Source organism: Schistocerca nitens, chromosome 8 (genome assembly GCF_023898315.1).
Source record: "Schistocerca nitens isolate TAMUIC-IGC-003100 chromosome 8, iqSchNite1.1, whole genome shotgun sequence".
In the NCBI taxonomy this organism is placed as follows: domain Eukaryota; kingdom Metazoa; phylum Arthropoda; class Insecta; order Orthoptera; family Acrididae; genus Schistocerca; species Schistocerca nitens.
In genome coordinates this window covers 501,399,241-501,417,574 of record NC_064621.1, presented here as the reverse complement: position 1 = coordinate 501,417,574, position 18,334 = coordinate 501,399,241, and positions in this window count along the sequence as shown.

Below are 18,334 nucleotides of genomic sequence, written 5' to 3'. Positions count from 1 at the left end.
AGATTTTCTGTGAACGTTTGGGCAGGCATTGTTGGTGATGTCTTGATTGGGCCCCATGTTCTTCCACCTACGCTCAATGGAGCACGTTATCATGATTTCATACGGGATACTCTACCTATGCTGCTAGAACATGTGCCTTTACAAGAATGACACAACATGTGGTTCATGCACAATGGAGCTCCTGCACATTTCAGTCGAAGTGTTCGTACGCTTCTCAACAACAGATTCGGTGACCGATGGATTGGTAGAGGCGGACCAATTCCATGGCCTCCACGCTCTCCTGACTTCAACCCTCTTGACTTTCATTTATGGGGGAATTTGAAAGCTCTTGCCTACGCAACCCCGGTACCATGTGTAGAGACTAGAGACTCTTCGTGCTCATGTTGTGGACGGCTGTGATACAATGCGCCATTCTCCAGGGCTGCATCAACGCATCAGAGATTTCCATGCGACGGGGGGTGGACGCATGTATCCTCGCTAACGTAGGACTTTGAACATTTCCTGTAACAAAGTGTTCGAAGTCACGCTGGTACGTTCAGTTGCTGTGTGTTTCCATTCCATGGTTAATGTGGTTTGAAGAGAAGTAATAAAATGAGCTCTAACATGGAAAGTAAGCGATTCCGGACACATGTCCACATAACGTATTTTCTTTCTTTGTGTGTGAGGAATGTTTCCTGAAAGTTTGGCCGTACCTTTTTGTAACACCCTGTATTACTAGTGGTTTAGACGAAAACTCATTATAGATTGATAAATACGGCGCCTGTTGTGTACGGATGCGGCCGGAACTGGCAGCTATAAACAGCTGGAAGCTGTGTTGACCACAGCCTTGGGTTTCTGCCCCGGGGAGCGGTGGTGTTAGGGCATCTGAGACGTTCGCTTTCGCAACTCAGGAGCCTACAGTGTCGACTGTGACCCCTGATGTCACAGCAGCTTCGTGCGGCTATTGGCGGGCGCTGTGGCGTCACTAAAAACTCCGGAAATAGCGCTATAACTTGTGGGCCGTGCATTTATGCGATGTATTTGTGATACCTTTAAGTTTCTACGGAAATATGAAATAATGAAATGTAAACTGATATGCTATTGCCAGAATGTTACCCCTACATCGAGTAACCTAACCAGCTTTTAAATTGTTGTTGTTGTTGTGGTCTTCAGTCCTGAGACTGGTTTGATGCAGCTCTCCATGCTACTCTATCCTGTGCAAGCTTCTTCATCTCCCAGTACCTACTGCAACCTACATCCTTCTGAATCTGCTTAGTGTATTGATCTCTTGGTCTCCCTCTACGATTTTTACGCTCCACGCTGCCCTCCAATGCTAAATTTGTGATCCCTTGATGCCTCAGAACATGTCCTACCAACCGGTCCCTTCTTCTAGTCAAGTTGTGCCACAAACTTCTCTTCTCCCCAATCCTATTCAATACCTCCTCGTTAGTTACGTGATCTACCCACCTTATCTTCAGCATTCTTCTGTAGCACCACATTTCGAAAGCTTCTATTCTCTTCTTGTCCAAACTGGTTATCGTCCATGTTTCACTTCCATACATGGCTACACTCCATACAAATACTTTCAGGAACGACTTCCTGACACTTAAATCTATACTAGATGTTTACAAATTTCTCTTCTTCAGAAACGATTTCCTTGCCATTGCCAGTCTACATTTTATATCCTATCTACTTCGACCATCATCAGTTATTTTACTCCCTAAATAGCAAAACTCCTTTACTACTTTAAGTGTCTCATTTCCTAATCTAATTCCCTCAGCATCACCCGATTTAATTTGACTACATTCCATTATCCTCGTTTTGCTTCTGTTGATGTTCATCTTATATCCTCCTTTCAAGACACTGTCCATTCCGTTCAACTGCTCTTCCAAGTCCTTTGCTGTCTCTGACAGAATTACAATGTCATCGGCGAACCTCAAAGTTTTTACTTCTTCTCCATGAATTTTAATACCTACTCCGAATTTTTCCTTTTTTTTCCTTTACTGCTTGCTCAATATACAGATTGAATAACATCGGGGAGAGGCTACAACCCTGTCTCACTCCTTTCCCAACCACTGCTTCCCTTTCATGCCCCTCGCGTCTTATAACTGCCATCTGGTTTCTGTACAAATTGTAAATAGCCTTTCGCTCCTTGTATTTTACCACTGCCACCTTCAGAATTTGAAAGAGAGTATTCCAGTTAACATTGTCAAAAGCTTTCTCTAAGTCTACAAATGCTAGAAACGTAGGTTTGCCTTTTCTTAATCTTTCTTCTAAGATAAGTCGTAAGGTTAGTATTGCCTCACGTGTTCCAACATTTCTACGGAATCCAAACTGATCTTCCCCGAGGTCCGCTTCTACCAGTTTTTCCATTCGTCTGTAAATAATTCGCGTTAGTATTTTGCAGCTGTGACTTATTAAACTGATAGTTCAGTAATTTTTACATCTGTCAACACCTGCTTTCTTTGGGATTGGAATTATTATATTCTTCTTGAAGTCTGAGGGTATTTTCTCCTGTCTCATACATCTTGTTCACCAGATGGTAGAGTTTTGTCATGACTGGCTCTCCCAAGGCCATCAGTTGTTCTAATGGAATGTTGTCTACTCCAGGGGCCTTGTTTTGACTCAGGTCTTTCAGTGCTCTGTCAAACTCTTCACGCAGTATCTTATCTCCCATTTCATCTTCATCTACATCCTCTTCCATTTCCATAATATTGTCCTCTAGTACATCGCCCTTGTATAGACCCTCTATATACTCCTTCCACCTTTCTGCCTTCCCTTCTTTGCTTAGAACTGGGTTGCCATCTGAGCTCTTGATATTCATACAAGTGGTTCTCTTCTCTCCAAAGGTCTCTTTAATTTTCTTGTAGGCAGTATCTATCTTACCCCTAGTGAGACAAGCCTCTACATCCTTACATTTGTCCTCTAGCCATCCCTGCTTAGCCATTTTGCACTTCCTGTCGATCTCATTTTTGAGACGTTTGTATTCCTTTTTGCCTGCTTCATTTACTGCATTTTTATATTTTCTCCTTTCATCAATTAAATTCAATATTTCTTCTGTTACCCAAGGATTTCTATTAGCCCTCGTCTTTTTACCTACTTGATCCTCTGCTGCCTTCACTACTTCATCCCTCAGAGCTACCCATTCTTCTTCTACTGTATTTCTTTCCCCCATTCCTGTCAATTGTTCCCTTATGCTCTCCCTGAAACTCTCTACAACCTCTGGTTCTTTCAGTTTATCCAGGTCCCATCTCCTTAAATTCCCACCTTTTTGCAGTTTCTTCAGTTTCAATCTGCAGTTCATAACCAATAGATTGTGGTCATAATCCACATCTGCCCCTGGAAATGTCTTACAATTTAAAACCTGGTTCCTAAATCTCTGTCTTACCATTATATAATCTATCTGATACCTTTTAGTATCTCCAGGATTCTTCCAGGTATACAACCTTCTTTTATGATTCTTGAACCAAGGGTTAGCTATGATTAAGTTATGCTCTGTGCAAAATTCTACAAGGCGGCTTCCTCTTTCATTTCTTCCCCCCAATCCATATTCACCTACTATGTTTCCTTCTCTCCCTTTTCCTACTGACGAATTCCAGTCACCCATGACTATTAAATTTTCGTCTCCCTTCACTACCTGAATAATTTCTTTTATCTCGTCATACAGTTCATCAATTTCTTCATCATCTGCAGAGCTAGTTGGCATATAAACTTGTACTACTGTAGTAGGCATGGGCTTTGTGTCTATCTTGGCCACAATAATGCGTTCACTATGCTGTTTGTAGTAGCTAACCCGCACTCCTATTTGTTTATTCATTATTAAACCTACTCCTGCATTACCCCTATTTGATTTTGTATTTATAACCCTGTAATCACCTGACCAAAAGTCTTGTTCCTCCTGCCACCGAACTTCACTAATTCCCACTATATCTTGCTTTAACCTATTCATTTCCCTTTTTAAATTTTCTAACCTACCTGCCCGATTAAGGTATCGACATTCCACGCTCCGATCCGTAGAACGCCAGTTTTCTTTCTCCTGATAACGACGTCCTCTTGAGTAGTCCCAGCCCGGAGACCCGAATGGGGGACTATTTTACCTCCGGAATATTTTACCCAAGAGGATGCCATCATCATTTAATCATACAGTAAAGCTGCATGTCCTCGGGAAAAATGTTTTGTCTCGATTCACTTTGAGCCCTACCTTCTGTGCATAATTGTCCATTTTCTGGTACATTGCTTTCAACTTGTGCTTTGATTCACTTAATAGTATTATATCATCTGTATATGCGAGACAATTGATTAAATAGACACTGCTAATTTTTAAAAAGGATTCAAGCAACTTTCGAATCAAAACATGCAAAAAAGCACAAAGTATGGTCCGCTTCTGTAGTTTTCTGCCCAAGTAAATTTTCGAAATGAGCTTGCTATTTTCTAAGCTAGGTAGATAGATAGATATCCAGCAATCACAGGACCCGCAGACCAAGCGCTGCTTGCACAAACTGCCTCCATTCCTTCCTGTTTTGTGCCTGATACCTCCAGGTGTCATCGATTCCCTGGGCTGCTAGGTCCTTCGCCAGGTCGTCCATCCAGCGCTGCCTTTGTCGTCCAATGGGGTGTTTGGTGTTTAGTTTCCCCGCAAGTGCCATCTTCGCCTGTCTTCCATCTGGCATACGGGCTACATGGCCCTCCCATTGTATTCTTTTGCTTTTTATCTTCCGTAGGATAGTTGGTTGTCGCATCAGAAGGTAGATTTCCTCGTTTTTCCTCCTCCTCCATTCTCCGTTATCTAAAACTGGTCCCCTATCTTCCTCATTACTCTTCTTTCAAATATTAATAGTTTTTCCCTTTCTCGATTAGTCATGCTCCATGTTTCTGAACCGTACATTACTACTGGGCATATCACTGTGTTGTAGATTATCATCTTAGTGTTCACTGAGATTGTTTTAGAGCCGAGTGTCTCTCTGAGGGAATGCATGCATTTCGTTCCCACTGCTATTCTTTCCTTGATGTTCATTTTTATGTTGTTGTCCGTGGTAAACCAAGATCCCAAGTATTTGTACTGGTCTACTCTCCTGAACCTCTTGCCATCTATCTCAAGAAATTCTACCTGCTCTTGTCTTCTTCCTAATTGCATGAACTCTGTTTTGTCTCAATTCACTTTGAGCCCTACCTTCTGTGCATATTGTCCATTTTCTGGTACATTTCTTTCAACTTGTGCTTTGATTCTCTTAATAGTATTATATCATCTGTATATGCGAGACGATTGAAGTTACCGTCCATCTGTACTCCAGCCCACTCCTGTTACCTACACTCTTGTATTACCTTCTCTAGGATGATATTGAACAGAACATATGAGAGCATCCCCTTGTCTGAGGCCTGTCTCAATCTCGAATTTTTCTGATGTTGCTCCTCGGAAACGTACTGCTGCCTTTGACCCTTCCATACAAGCTTGCACCGTTCTCTCTAGCTTCACAGGGATTCTGAAGTCCTGCATCGCATTGTATAGGCTATTCCTGTGGATGCTGTCATATGTCTTAGTGTGAAAATGTGATATATTGTCAATCAGTTTGGTCGAAAGCCAGCTTGGTAATCCTGTTATGTTGTTCTCTATGAATGGTTGCAATTTTCTGAGGGTAATGATGGACTGCACCTTACATGTTACATTCAACAAGCTGATTCCTCTGTAGTTACCGTATTCCATTTTGCTTCCCTTCTTGTATATTGGACATATTATAGCCAATTTCCATTCTTCTGGCAGTGTCTCCTTCTCCCATATCAAATGGATCAGTTTTTATATCTCTTAGCTCTCACCCCCCTCCTCGATTAATTCTGATGTTATTCCGTCCTCCCCTGGGGCTTTCTTGTTTCTGAGTTTTCTTCACTAACTCCCAATTCTTCTTCGTCTTTCCTTTCCTCTGTAGTGTTTGCAGGTAACATCCCATCTTGGTCTGGGCGATTCAACACTTCTGAGAAGTATTCTTTCCATCTTTCTACAGTTCTTTCCTTGTCATTTATCAAGTTGCCGTTTGTATCTCTAATGAAAAGAGTTGTGCTCTGAAATCCACGTTTCCGGTTTTTTATGTATTGAAAGAACTGCCTTGAATTCTTGTTTTGGTTCTCTGCCTCAACTTGTTTTAGCAAACTAATTAGAAATATTCTCTTCTCTGCTCTTAGGAATTGCTTTGTCTCCTTTCTGATGTTGGTAAAATGTTCCCTTTACTGCTCATTCCCCCTGTCAGCTAGCCACCTCTCTCTCATCTTCCTTCTCTTTTCTGTAGCCTTCTGGCATGTCTCGTTAAACCATTTCCTCTTCTTCATTATCTTCTTTCTTCCCAATATATCCTCCGCTACACTTAGTACTGTGGACTTTTATTTCTTTCCATCTTTCCTCCACGTTCTCTCTTGGATCTAGGGTCTCTAGGACCTCAAAACGGTTTTTGATTTCTATAGCATATTGTTCTTTAATGGCACTTTCTCCTAGTTTCTTAACATGTCACCTTCTTCTTATGCATGTAAGTGAACATGAGTTTAATCCTGCACACAATGAGGAAGTGGTCTGATGCACAGTCAGCTCCTCTATACGACCTGACGTCCATGACTCTATGGCTATAGCGCTGGTCCACCAGTTTTAACGAGTGAACAAGACCTACGTAACTCTCATTTTCATTTTGTATTGTTCACATCTTAAAAGGAACTTTAAGTTACAAGTGATTTACTTGTAGGAAGTATTTGAATTAGCTAATGAAACTACACTCATGCTCATCAATTAAAGATAATGCTGATACATGGTGAAACAACGCTCTGGTGGGCAGTTTGCAAGTTTAAATCATCTCAGGTTACAAGTAAGCAGTGCATTTGACCTGCAGTCATCACATGGTGGTGCTGGCAGTAGTCCACATACACAGCAGTGTGTTGGTGCATGTCAGAGTATGGTGCAGCGAGTAAGTGTGCAGACGTTTTCAGATGTGCTAATGGTGACTGTGTGTATGGCTCAAAGAACACATATTGATGACATTATGAGGGGTAGAATACTAGAGCGACTGGAGGCTGGTCAAACACAGCAGGTCATAGCACGGGCCCTCCGTGTGCCACAAAGTGTGATCTCAAGATTATAGCTACAATTCCATCAGACAGGAAACGTGTCCAGGTGCTACATTATGGGACTTCCATAACACCGCATGAAGACCAAAATCTCACTATCAGTGCCCGCAGAAGGCCACGGAGTACTGCAGGTAGCCTTGCTTGGAACCCTGCCGCAGCCACTGGAACAGTTGTCTCCTGACACGTAGCCTACAGGCGACTGAACAGACATGGTTTATTCGCCCAGAGACCTGCAAGGTGCATTCCCGTGACCTTTGGTCACAGGAGAGCCCATAAAGCCTGGTGTCAAGAACACAGTACATGGTCATTGGAACAGTGGTACCAGGTTATGTTCACGGATGAGTCCAGGTATAGTCAGAACAGTGATTCTCGCTGCGTTTTCATCGGGTGTGAACCAGGAACCAGATACCAACCCTTTAACGTCCTTGAAAGGGACCTGTATGGAGGTCGTGGTTTGATGGTGAGGGGTGGGATTATGATTAGTGCACCTACACCCCTGCATGTCTTTGACTGAGGAACTGTAACAGGTCAGGTGTATCGGGATGTCATTTTGCACCACTATGTCCACCTTTTCAGGGGTGCAGTGGGTCCCACCTTCCTCCTGATGGATGATAACGCATGGTCCCACCGAGCTGCTATCGTGATGGAGTACCTTGAAACATAAGATATCAGGCGAATAGAGTGGCCTGCCTGTTCTCCAGACCCAAACCCCATCGAGCATGTCTGGGATGTTCTCGGTCGACGTATTGCTGCACGTCTTCAAACCCCTAGGACACTTCAGGAGCTCCAACAGGCACTGACTGGTGCAAGAATGGGAGACTATACCCCAGCAGCTGCTCAACCACCTGATCCAGAGTATGCCAACCCGTTGTGCGGCCTGTGTACGTGTGCAAGGTGATCATATCCCATATTGATGTCGGGGTACATGCACAAGAAACATTGGTGTTTTGTAACACGTGTTCGGGACAGTTTTCTCAGCTTATCACCAATACCGTGGACTTACAGATCTGTGTCATGTGTGTTCCCTATGTGCCTATGCTATTAGTGCGAGTTTTGTGTAATGCCGCATTCTGCAATTATCCTTAATTTATGTCATGAGTGGAGAACATCCTCCCAAATACCTGGTGCCAACTGAAACTGCGGGTTCTTCAAGAACACAAGATTGACACTGCAGGTGGAGGTTCTCTGGATTTTTTTTTCCTGAAAAAATTGTAACCCTTCTGTGAAATGGTGCGCAAAAAAATCGACTTGATAAATAATGCGCTCTTTGACCCATAGAAACCGTTTTGACCCCTGTAACAAACGTATCATTTGACTGGATGAAAATATTTTGCCCAGTTTCGATTAGTTTCAATAGATACAGGTGCATTTATTTTCTTCGTTGTGAAGACGTTTCATTAACAAAAATTCACTTGCAAGCTCTTTGATACGTGCTTGCAATTTCATGCGCATGTTTTTCAGATGAGTATTTCTCCTCTATAATGACGCTATGCAATTTTGTAAACAGGCTTTATCTGATTTCATTATAAAGGACTTTAATCAGTAATGTACATTTATCAGCGCCCATCTGCCGTTGTAAAAAGCTTTTGCAAAGTGCCCATGCTTCTTCCACGGATGTCACATTTGTTGAAAGGTTCCTTTCCCTTTATCTGTTACAAGTGGTTTGGTAGCACTGGTGTGCATACTACTTGGCAAATTACACGATGGAAATTCATTGCTCTTAAAGCACCCGTTCATGCGGTAAATTTAACAGTACCAAACGCAAGTCTCTAACATAATCTATTTGTTTGCAATGATGATAGCATATTTTAACATTTGCAATATTCACAGGGTCTTTTCTACAGCCAAATCATTTGCAGGGAAAGCATAAAGCCATGCTTTCGTTCCTTTTTAGTTTTGCGATTGTGAGAAGTACAGCCATGACAGCCAACAACAGCACTATCTGGCATTCCTTGCACACGCTCAAAACACTATCACTTGCAAATAACCCACTGCACCAAAGCAACTAAGCGAAAGTGACAACACTCATGAAACCACACAATCTCCAACATAACAAGTCGATGGTACCAATGAAAACCTCGTAACTCCATTGTTTTGTGAAAACTTGTAATTCAGTAACCAGTATCTCTGGAATCAAAGAGGAGTTTTAAAGTGCATGGATTTCTTTAGTTGTCAATAATTAACATTCCACTATACAGTCATACAAGTAGCAACTTTCTGTATCACATTATATTATTTTTTAAGAAACTGTTTTTGCTTCATCTGCAAAATTTAACAAAATGGAGTTTCGAGGTTTTCTCTGCCTACCATCAAAATGTTGGCGCAAAGTGTACCATTCTGACACCAAGCACACAATGACAGGAATGCATTTGCTTCTGCACAGTGTTTACTGTGCCGCCCTGGACACTTTGGGGTGATGGTGAAGGGAGAATAGTGGTGGGGTCCTGAATCTCTGGGCAGAAGGCAGAATGCTAGAAAATTCTATCGAAATGCAGACAGACCAGCAGCGGATCGACACTTGGTGCAGTGTTGACCATTACTATAAACATATGTAACATATAGCGCACAAATAGGCAGAGCAGCACATTTTGTTATGGGTTAACTTAGTAAGTGCAAAAGTGTCACAGAGATGCTCAGCTGACTCCATTGGCTGCCACTACAAGACAGACAGTTTGCATGACTGTGGTTTACTGTCAAAGTTCCAAGATCATACGTTCTTAGAGTTAACTAATAAAGTGGTTCTCCCATGTATATCACATGAAAAGACTATGAAGATAAAATTAGAGAGATGTGAGATCGCACCGAGGCTTACTGATAGTCATCTTTCTGCGAACTATTTAACAACCGGAACAAGAGGGGATGTTGTCAGGGGAGGGGGATAACAGTGATACACAAAGTAGCCTCCATCACAACACCATCAGGTGGCTTGTGAAGTACATGTAAGTGTAGATGTAGTAGTAAAACTCTGGAATTTTCTGATAAGACTACTGTAAGAGTCCAGATCAGAAGCTTTCCTTAAATCCAACAGTGTTGCATAGAATATAATGTTATTTCCAAACCATGTTACAATGCAGTGATTGTTTTGACTGTAAAAATGTTGGACCTGAACCCATATTGTGAGCAGTCAAGTACTTTATTTACTTGTTATTACGGCCTTCATTGGACTACTTTTGTAATTTTATACAATTGATTTTTTAAAAAGGTTGGACCTGAACCCATTCTGTGAGCAACTAACTATTTTATTTATTTACTTGCATATTATGGCTTCCATTGGACTACTTTAATCAGTTTTATACAATTGGTTTTTTGTTTCCTGTTGATGCAGTACTTCTTCAGTCTCTCAGATCAAATCCTTCTTTCTTCTTATAAAATCATTCTTCCTGTTGTTTGTTCGTTGCCCTTGGTGTGTAGTTTGGTTTGTTTTTGTTGATTTTGTCTTTGGTTTTAAATCTTCTCTTGGTATTCTCTAGTTACTTCATGTCTTGCCCGATTTCTGTAATCCATCTAATGTTGCTCTTAGAATTCCATAATTTCTGCATTATTCTACCGATGGTTCTGTTTTCCAGTGTCCTGATTATATGTCCTAAGAATGGTAAGCATTTCTTCCAGATCATACCCATTACTAGTTCTCGTTTACTGTTCACTGTTTACTGTTTCATTAGAAGCTAGTCTCCAAGCACATTATTGGATTCAAAATATTGACACTCCTGTTGGTGCGATCTGTATTCTATAGTCTATTATAGGCTAGAGATTCAGTGCCTGACCAAAGAAATAAATTACTGAAAGCCTTCACTCCACTGTAAGCAAAATATTAATTTTTCCAGGGTGAACGAAGAAGTGCCGAGGAATGCTGGAAGGAATACGTCCCAGTAAATCTGCCTCCTCCACAAGAATCATGGGACACAGATGGACCTGGTTACACTTACAATCCAGACAGAGTGTCTAGAGAAAAGCCTGTGATTCGAGTAATGACTGGAGGAACAAAATCTGAAAGGAAAGCGTTCCGCCAACGAGAATGCCGACGACTTCAAAACCTAAACAATGGGCTGCCACTCAACGAAAGGCATTCAGCATGACTCATTCATTCCTGCATCCATTTCCTTTGAATTTCTTGGCGTTGATACACATGAAAACGTTCAGTAATGTAGCACTATTTTTATTGCTTCAGTGAGAAAATACTTTAAAATATTATTCAGGAGGAGTGAACAGTATTTATTCTGTTGAGAAGCTCATATACATGATAAGAAGGAAATAATAAGGATAAGAAGAAAATGAATGATTTGATGATTTCCATTTATGGGTGAATACAAGTTTTGGAGTACATATTCCTCAGATAGACTGAATTATGTGAATCAGTGATTGTTTAGATGAAAAATTTAAAGAACATCTGTGTATATTGACCCATATTTCAATCCAGAGAGTCAGTGGTATGGAGGTTTGCTATGACAGATTTTTATGAGAAATTTGTACTGTACATACTCAGTTGACTTTCATGTGAAACTTGAGATTTTTGTATATTAATGTTACATTTCATAGAAATATTAGGCATTATTAATCAGAATTGTCAGTCTGAACTGTTTCGAGGTGTTTTTCATAGTGTTAATTTTGGTAATACTGGTCAGTTTCATGTTTAAAAATGCCCTTTTTTAAAGCAATATATGAATAGGTGTTACAATTTTTTTAAATTCTATACAAGAAGAGTTTATATTTGTTTGCTGCATATGACATATTATAGGAAGGAAGTAAATAGAAAAGTATGGGTTTTGTGTTAAGTAGATAAAATATATTTTCTGCTTACTGCTGAAATTTATCTGTTTTACTCAGATATTGTTTGCAGACCAAAAATGTAAATAATATTCTGTCTCCTAAATAGTTAGTAGACTCTGAAATATTTATTCAGTATATTTAGTTGTCTTCTGGAGTCAGATATTTGTAATTCAGCTTTTGAGGAATTTTATTGGTACATTTATGTTTGTTACATAATGATTGTAGGAGGGCCAAAGTTTCATTTTTGTAACAATTTTTCCATAATCAGGAATCCATGTAGTGATGTTGCTCTTGCTGACTTGCAAGTTTGTAGCACTGAACTGTTTACAGATGTCACAAATTTTGAGTATGTTATTTTGATTCTTATCAAATATTAAAGCTCAGTATTCTCAGGAGCTGGAAAAATGTAATGAAAGAACATTTATAGTTTTTACGATGTACTCAGAATTGTAATTTCTGTTGATAATTTACAAATACAAATGCATTCACATTTCTGATTTCCACACACATTCTCATTCAGTATTAAAATAGAGTGTGGTAGCTACAAATTTAAATGTAAGATTTATAAATATATTTGCAATTCTCATTATGTTTAGTTTTAATAATTTTGTAAAAAGATCATTTGTAGCACACTTGCACCATGTGGCACTGCTAAGCATTGAAGTCCTTCTAATGTTTTTATTACACAGCTTCCTTCATCCCAGTATAAGGTCAAAACAATGCACTTCTGGACATTGCTTTATCAAGAAAAATGTTTAATTTCATCCCTTCTATTATATCAAAGAACTAGGAATAGTTATGTTATATCCTGTGTAATGTTCTATTATAATCAAAATCATTTGGAATGTAGTAAAACAAAAAATAGCCATAAACCATGTCTCCAGTTTCATTCTGCAGCTTTGAAAGAATCAACACACCAGTCAGATGAATCTTGAATGAGTGTACAAAGGTTAAATGTATCAAGAAAGAATGGAGGAGACTGAAAGAATAAATAAACTCATTATTAATCTAGAGATTGATTTTGAACACACAGTGATTTAATAGGCTTGGTCCTGTTGCCTTTCTCCGACTTCTGAACTGACTTTTTGGACCAGTTTAACATGGATTCAGATGCACAGTGCAACTTGGAATTTCCACATCAACAAAGATTGTTGGAGACAAAAGAAGTGACAAGTGAGAGATCAAAATCCTAGGATTGACCAGGAATCATATCTGAGGCCTTTGAGTTTTCAGCCTGTCACTTTACCATTGAGCCACCAGAAACAGAAAGAATGGTGATATTAGTTTTGAAAGTATAGATGAAGACAAAGGCCACCACAGTAGGGAACAAATTAATAACTTTCCCTGATCCTGACAAACTGGACTCGTATTTGGAAGAACGATGAGTTCAGATCCGTATCCAGCCATCCAGATTAGGGCTTTCTTTGATATCCCTACATTTTCCAAGGAAAATGCCTTGATTGTTTTCGAAAGAGTATGACACATAACCATTCAAAATCCTTCACACAATCTGAGCTTGTGCTCCATCTCTAATGACCTCAAACTGGGACATTAAACTCTAATCTCCCTTTCTTCCACCAAAGCCTGCATGGTAAGGGAGAAAACTGAAATACAATTGATGAACTTACAAGTTTGGCTTCACATGCTACTCAATAATGAGACATTGTAAATGTATACATGCTCCATTTCATTTTATTTTTTTAATTGCTCTAATTTAGAGCCATTGTAAATGTATACATGCTCCATTTCATTTTATTTTTTTAATTGCTCTAATTTAATTTAACCTCAGCTCAAAACAAAAGGCTACGCGTTATGCTGAATTGTAGTTTGAAGAAAGTCTGGTGTCGGTAGTGCTATGATATTGAGTGCTCTGTCCCTACTTATTCCCATGGGGTACCCACACATCTTTCAGTAAAAAGACAAGAATGTGCAACAAGTAGTTTATTATAACATATTTGCCTGTAACACTCCATGGTGCTTAATGAGCCTTTTGTTCAGCAAATATTTGAACCACAGTACACTAGACTCTGACTAGTCCGGCCATTCCTGGCACACATGGGTGCCAGATTAGTGGAAGTGCCAGATTATCGAGTGTCTGAAATTTATTTTATTCATTTATTTAGTTTTTTATTTATTTTGAAAACATAGGGGATATAGTGTACTGTACTTTATTAAACTGAAGGCTACAATTTTAAAACATAGAGGATGTTGTTGTTGTTGTGGTCTTCAGTCATGAGACTGGTTTGATGCGGCTCTCCATGCTACTCTATCCTGTGAAAGCTTCTTCATTTCCCAGCACCTACTGCAAACTACATCCTTCTGAATCTGCTTAGTGTATTCATCCCTTGGTCTCCCTCTACGATTTTTACCCTCCACGCTGCCCTCCAATACTAAACTGGTGATCCCTTGATGCCTCAGAACATGTCCTATCAACCGATCCCTTCTTCTAGTCAAGTTGTGCCACAAACTTCTTCGTTCTCACCCTGTCAAATAACCTGTTTTCCCAACTCACTATCCAGTTGTGTTGAGTACTGTCAAATAGTATCCTCTTTCATAGAGGATATAGTTTATTAAATCCAAAAATACATTAATTTTCAAAGAAAACTTAGTCCTCAAGTGTACAATATACTGCACATAATTATACAGTCATATCACTCTCTATGAAACATGTCCATAATTTTTAACTGTCGCAATGATGATAGATGATGCTGGCATGCTTTATCACGCAATTGCTTTACAAGCATTACATCAGTACTGCATGTATCTGGTTGTTGCATAATGTACTCCAGGAAGACCTTGTCAGCTTTAGCACCAGCAGTGTGAGAAATCTTCATGCTCTCTCCTGTGCCCTCTTCTTCATCACTTTTCATCATTACTTTCTTGCACACTTATGATTATTTCTTCATCTGTTAAAGTTTGGTACTTACCACAGTTTTCCTCATCATCAATTTATTCTCCTCCTGGAGGATTGTAGAAGTTGTCAGTGTACAAAGTAATTGATAATTCTGAATTGACTGGCTCATCTGTCACTCATTACTGGATCCAACACGGCATCAATGCGTGGCCACAATTTTCTCCAGCTTTTCATTATGGTAGCGCTCTCCACTGTATCCCATGCTTTGTCTGCTTGGAAAACAATATCACATGTGTTAATTGCTTTCCATGCCTTCAGCATAGTCTCAGTAGTCTCTTTCACTTTCATTCAGCAAGGAGACAAAAAGTTTAACTGATTCCAAAATTCCCTAGTCCATGGGCTGAATTAGGGCTGTCGCATTGGGTGGCAAAAAGAGTGCTTGTATACCATCGGACTGTAGAGAAACGTCTGAAGGATGACTGGGAGCATTGTCAGTTACAAAAATAGCTCTCAGTGGAAGCTTTTTCTTCTTTGGCTCTTTTCTCATTGCTGGTACAAACGTTTCATGGAACCACTGAGATAATATTTGACTGTCCATTCATGCTTCCTTCTGAGCACAATACTGCACTGGTAGAGTATTTATGTCAGTGAGTTGAAAACAATGTAGATGTTGGGATTTTCCAACCACCATAAGCTGTGGTTTATGACTCCCATTTCCAGTGCAACATGCCATTAATGTTGTGTGATGTTTATGTTGCTTGTAACCATGATCTTCCTTCTCTTTTTTGGCAGCTAATGTTTTTGAAGGAAGCATCTTGTAAAAGGGTCCTGTTTCATCAGCATTATACAAGGCATCAGCAGTTAAATCTTCTTCCTCTATTATCTTCTGTATCTTGCTTACAGACTTAACAGCATCCTTATTGTTAGCTGAGCAGCTTTCCCTGGTGACTGTCAGCTGCTGAATGCCATGTCATTTTTGCGTTTGATGGTCAACCTTCGCTTGCTGCTAACAAGTTACTACCACCAACGTGTTTGTTAAATGCAGTTGCTTTTTCATTTATAATTGGGCCACTTACTGGAATTCCTTTGCTGCATTGTTGTATGAACCATCTATGAATAGCTACGACCAGTTCTTCATTCTCACCCTGTCAAATAACCTGTTTTCCCAACTCACTATCCAATTGTGTTGAGTACTGTCAAATAGCATCTTCTTTCTTTTTGATGTCATACATAGTTGCTCGTCCAACACTGAACTCGGGAGCAATGGCTTTCTGGGAGAATCTCGATTTAAATTTAGAGTTTCTGCTTGAGGTCTAACATAACATGTTTCCTTTTAGAAGACATGATTCTGAACTGTAAAGAAAACTAAAATTTCAAATACTCACAATTAAACTGTCATGTCTGTCTGAACATGTCAATCTCGAAAATTATTAGATGAATTTTCATGGTGTTTTCACAGGTGACTTGAGTTAGTGTGGGGAAAAATATAGGTTTTATTTCGCCAAAATTGGAAAATGGAGAAAAAAAAACGTTGTTTCAAAATTTTATTTAAAATCATCTGCTTGTGTGAGATGTCCAGTCATTACAGCAAAGTACACCAAAGAACCAATACATGGTGCTCTTGGTTAGATTGTGCACCAAAAAACCAATAGAGTTCTTTAACTCAGTGACAGACGTATTTTCTTGAGTTTACGTACGTGACAGCCATTTTATCTTTACAAATACAAACTAAAAGTGAATTTACTTGGCTAGGATATATGGATTTACTGATTTTTGTTTTGTGGATTAAAAACTTAATGACATTGCTTTGCTTCTTTTGAAAGGTTTGATTTATATTCTTAGCTAGGAAAAACATGTTTATTGAGTTTGCTTTGTGATTTCTGTGCCTACTTTCTACATTTTTATTTCATTTTGTTTTTGAATTAAAATTCATAGAGAAAGGTCATATTTTTCTGAATACACAAGAACAGCTAAAAGGCTGTGGACTATAAAATCTCAAAAATGCAATGAAGATCATGAGGTCAGACTTGTTGCAACTCGAGAATATCAGGCTTAGCTTGCTCCTTCCAAAATTGAAATTCACAGTGAGTTTATGTTATGCAATAACCATAAAAGAAAGCATAAGGCAAAATGCAGGTGTGGACCTTGATGTCAGTTGTCTTTTGCATGGCCTGCTACGTATGGCTCTCTCCCAAGTTAGTGAAGCAAATAAGCTCTTCGTTCATGCCCACACTCATACTGCTTCAAACATTGTATACCAAGATGCTTTATAAGTCAAAAATAAGTGCCATGAGTTCAGAGTCTTGGACACAGCTATAAACAAATACCTGGGCAATGCCACATTTCTCAGCTCATTTGCAAATAAGATTGAAATTTTAAGCTTGTGCATATTATTCTAGAGGTCTAATGGTTACAAAGTAATCTCTTCAAAGTTAGAAGTATGAATTGTTTTCAAATGTTTAATTTCTTCTTCTAAATCTTTTGTGACATCATCATGGTATTCACTGAAAAATACTTGCATGCTTCAGCGACTTGATCGTCAGTTATCTTTGAGTTTTACCATAAAATTCCAAATGTGTCACATAAAATCTTGACTGCTTCAAATCAGGTTTTCAAGATGAAATTTAAAAAATTAAAAAAAATCTTGAATGAATCTTCTGAATTCGCCACTGTCACTTCATTCCTGGTTTCATCACAAAATGACTTCCTCTCCTTAGTGTGCACCTCCAGAAATTCAGGAAAGTTTTCAATGTTTCTTACCTTAAACCACTGGTGAGAATTTTGAGCTTGTAATTTACTTCTGTAGTCAGTTGGTACCAATAACTTAAACAAAACTGATATCTTGATTAAATATTTGATAGGTATAACTAATCAAAAACATCCCATACTACAGAACATGTTTCAGCTGATAAATTTAACTTACTGTGTATTCCAACAGCAGTGACAATCTTAACCAAGTGAGCAGCAATTGGTCTTTAGCTACGTTTGTTAATAGACTTGTGCCCAGCACATGAGGTATGGAACATGTTGCAAGTTTCCCGATATGTGCCTGCAACATTGACACTAATGTTCTAAGAAATACTCTGTTCCGACACAAATGCCTGTATGGATGCACTCATCAAAAATGTGTCACAAACCCCTGCTACATTTTCTACTGAGCATGCATAGTTAGCTAACAGGCAGACTCATGATGTTGCATCTTGGGTGCAGGTGATCAACTGTGTACATTCACCAGCAGTTTGTGAAGATGGAGTGGGCAAATAATAATACCATTAAACTAACAGAAGAATTTCATGAAAGGCATTTGTTACGGGATCCTTCATTCTCCTATTCTCAAAACCACATTGCCAAACATATTGCCCTTCTCCAACATGCATCTTTCATTTGGCATTTCAGATAAAGTATTGGACAGTAAAATTCACAACTTGAGGTCAGAATTCCTCTATGAATTCAACAGATGTTCATCCTCGAATACAACAGAATTGGCTACAGAAGAGCTGCTCGTATCAATGGTATGCCTGAAGGATGTAAACAAACAAGTGCTTTCAGTATTATTTCATTGTTTTGGATCTAGAAATCCTGTGCATGTACATTAATCCATTAATCAGCTGTACAAGTCTCCAGTAGCTAAAA